Genomic DNA, 4,069 nt, shown 5'->3' on the forward strand with positions numbered 1-4,069 from the left:
CTCTCTCTCTCTCTCTCTCTCTCTCTCTCTCATTCAGTTTTACTAGTTGTTACTCACTTCAAACATGATGCTATTTCAAGTCCTGAATTTATTTTTGCATCATATTACACGGATTACAAAATATATTGCAAAAACTAAATGAAGTGTCTGTGTCTTAAGATAAAAGCTAACTTTTATGTCATGTAGGAGGTATCCCAAAACATGCAGCCTAAGACTAGCCTGTCATCCCACCGGCATGATCAGGAACATAGACTTGATCTTCATGCCTTGCTCCTAAATGCTCCCTTTCATTCTGCGGTCCTTGTAATCAAGTGACTGTCTAAGCTCTGGCTCTTATTCAACCGCAGGTGGGAGACTAGAGAGATAGAAGGATCCTGCCTCTGATTCCTCCCTTTGTTTTCCTTCCCAGACCTTCTGGACCACACTTTCATTCTGTAACACCTTGACATTGAATCAGAGCACAAAGAAAGGGAGACTGAGGCTGAAGAGATGGCTCAGCGGTTAAGAGCACTGACTGCTCTTCCAAAGGTCATGAGTTCAAATTCCAGCAACCACATGGTGGCTCACAACCATCTGTATTGAGATCTGGCACCCTCTTCTGGTGTGTCTGAAGATAGCTACAGTGTACTTATATATAATAAGTAAATAAATTTAAAAAGAAAAAGAAAAAAGGGGGGACTGAGGTTGGAGAGATGGCTCAGTGATTAAGAGCACTAGCTGCTCTTGCAGAAAACTCAGATTTAGTTCCGAGAACCTAACTTATCCAATTCACAACTCTACAACCCCGATTCTGGGGAATCCATCACCCACTTTCTGGCCTCTTCAGGGACTGCATGCATGTGATGCACAGACATACATGAAGGCAGCATGTTCACACACGTAACATAAAAGTAAATACTTTTTACAGCAAAGGATATTTAGAAGTATACCTATGTAACTCTCCATGCAGGAGGACTTTGTGGTGGGCATGGTGGCATGTGTCTGTCATCCCTTACTGGAAAGATTGAGTAGGAGGATCCAGGCCATCCTAGATCTGGGCTACTAGGAAAAAAAAACAAAAACAAACTGTCCTTAAAGCACAAAAACAAAACACAAAACCAGAATTTTCTGCTACAAATCTGTGCATTCTGTCAGATATATTTTGGTTTTATGTCCACATCATACTTCTGTAGCTTTTGTCTTCTATCTGAATAAATTGTTCTTCCTAACTAATGTTGGCTTTTCTTTTTGTTTTTTAAATCATGCTTTATGATAAATGTTGAGCCAACACCTCTCATACACAGACGACAAGCTATACCACGGAGTACCTGGGTTACTTTATTATTTTCCAAATCCTTGAAGTCAAATATATTAGTTTATTTTTATCCTTAGAAAATGACAACCAAGCTGGAAAGATGGCCCAGTAGATGAAGCACTTGCCACATAAGTTCAAATACTGGACTTCAGATTCCCAGAAACCTTGTAAAATCCACACAGACATGGCAGAGAAGTGTCTGTAAGTCCAGTACTTAGGAGGCAGAGGCCGAGAAGTCGGTCTGGCTGCCTAGGCTAGCCAGAACTGCTGAGATCCGGGTTCATCTATAGACCCTACCTCAATAAGGAAATAGAGAGTAGTCAAGAAAAATATTTAATGTGAACTTCAGACTATGTGGCACACACGCACACACATGAACTCACATAATACATACATATAAAAAATACATAAATATGCATACATAAATACTCATACATGCCCAAAAAAGTAAAAACTGCAATTAAACTTCTAGGAATCTAAATTTTAAATCCTGTACTTTATAGGATCATTTGTTAGACTCTAGTCCTCTGCTGTGGGACAAATGTTTATAGGGCTGCTTGGAGGTGGTTGAAACTAAGAGCATTGGATTTTAGGGTTTATGATCTTTGAACATATATTCCCTGAGCGTGGTAGTCATTTGACATATTAAATACCTCTTCTCAAGAGCATAGTGCCTTCTCTCTCATAATTCATTTAACCAATTGCCTTTTGCCAGACATTTAGTGGTCTCCAATTCCTCAAGATTGTAAGTAATGCTGTATCTGCCTTCCTTATGATATATCTTTGTCCATCTGTGTAATTATTTCTGTAGGCTCAGTTTCTGGAAACAGAATTACTATGTCAAAGGGCATGCGCATAGAAAATCTGATGCCTTTCCAAAAACCACTTACTAGCTTGCTTTTTCTGTTTTCTGGAAAATGTACAATGTCTATCTCCCCTGTGTTTTAGATGATGAGGTCACTGGTTTGACATGAGCAGACCTGAAATCAAAGTGGCTGGACCTCCCCTTCGTAGCTTCATTGTGTAAAGCCAAGAACTGCGATCGATGCCAGGGCTTTGACTGTTACCAAGTCCTAGCCCTATCACCCCCTGACCTCTACCAAAGCAAACCAGGGGTCAGAACATGGTTTTATTAGCGTCATAAGTCAGGTAAATGAGCTGAAACTCTCCATCTCAACAGAAGTGGGAGGAGGAAGAGGAAGAAGAGGAAGAGGAAGGAAGGAAGGAAAGAGAGAGTAAAAGAGAGAGGAAGGAAGGGAGGGAGGGAGGGAGAGGTGGAGGGAAGGAGAAAGGGGGGGAGGGAGGGGACCTCCATTTTCCAAAAGAGAATGGTTTCAGGGCCTTGAAGAGGTATGGATGGGAGAAAGCCAAACTAGGCAGAGATTTTTTTCCCCAACATATTTTTAGGTCAGAAATACTTATAGGGCAGAGGCAAGCTCTACCTTTCTTGAAAATCAATTCTGGCATCGCCTCTTGTGTTATTCTTAATAAACTAATTTTACAAGTGAAGAGCTATAAAAAGGATAAAGAAATGGGATACCACGGTGCCCCTTCTTAATATTTAAAACACTCTGTAAAAGAGTAGCTACAGATTAGACAAAAGGAAGAAGGCAGGGTAGTTGGGCTCTGCTGAGACCCATCAGGGAATGGCTACTTCCTCCTGGTAAAACATGGCCATTTTTATAAATGCATGCTTTAGGGGAGAGCAGAAATGCAGTCCCTGACTCCCACAAGTGATGTAGTTGACTCTCCCACATTTGGGGAACTTGCAAAGGGCCAGCATATAAGAGTGCAATGGATAACCTTTCCTGCTTGGAAAAAAAAAAAAAAACACCCCTTTCATAATCATATCTTCCCTGCCAGGTAAGTATTATAAATTCATTTTTGTTCTCTTTTTCTTAAGCTCCTTTTTAATCTGTTCTCTTACATAATCACTGCCCAAAAGAATGATATCTAAGTCAGGTCTCTGGGCCTGGATAAAGAGATGACATTCTGAACTGACAGAAGGCCATAAGATTACTATCTAGGCCAGGTTTTCAGGTAAGGAACAAAGATTTACTATTGTCCTCTCCCTTAGGAGTTAATCTAAATGGACCTGTCAATCACCTGGGCAAGAAAACACCCCTCAGGAAAGCTGTCTGTTCTAGTGACTTTAGAAATAGCATAAAGCCCACCTAAGTGTGCAGGGCTAGCCCACGCGTCTTTCTGGCCATTGTCCATACTCACCCCTCGAGAGTTTGTATCTTGGTAATGGTCCCACTAGTCATGGTTCCCTCTCAGAGTAGAAGGTCTTATAGTATAAGAAGCTCTGTCAATCTTCTATTACATATGACACTCTTTACAGTCACCTCCGAAGTCTTCCTATAGAGACCACAGGAACCAGGGAACTGAGGAGAGTCTGGGACATCCTCGCGGTTAACAGTGGGAGTGTACTGTCAAGGCTGCTGTAGATGGCAGTGGGTGGCATCAGTCAGAATTTAGACGGGCAGGGTCTGGATGCAGAGTCCTCCTGTCAAAGTCTGTATCACAAAATCAGTGCCATAGACACACAAATGTGAACTCTCTGTGTATTCTTTCTCCCACCTGCACACAAACATGTGCTGCATGTGCAGACTTGAAAATATAGCCTAGCCAGGCGGTGGTGGCGCACACCTTTAATCCCAGCACTTGGGAGGCAGAAGCAGGCGGATTTCTGAGTTCGAGGCTAGTCTGGTTTACAGAGTGAATTCCAGGACAGCCAGGGCTACACAGAGGAAACCCTGTCTCGAAAAACCA

At 42.0% G+C, this 4,069-nt stretch overlaps 1 pseudogene; it reads right to left on the reverse strand.

Moving 5' to 3' along the window:
* Positions 1–2,990: 2,990 nt before the first annotated feature.
* On the reverse strand, positions 2,991–3,165 carry LOC116071492 (annotated as a pseudogene).
* Between the last annotated feature and the right edge of the window lie 904 nt (positions 3,166–4,069).

Source organism: Mastomys coucha, unplaced genomic scaffold (assembly GCF_008632895.1).
Source record: "Mastomys coucha isolate ucsf_1 unplaced genomic scaffold, UCSF_Mcou_1 pScaffold22, whole genome shotgun sequence".
In the NCBI taxonomy this organism is placed as follows: Eukaryota; Metazoa; Chordata; class Mammalia; order Rodentia; family Muridae; genus Mastomys; species Mastomys coucha.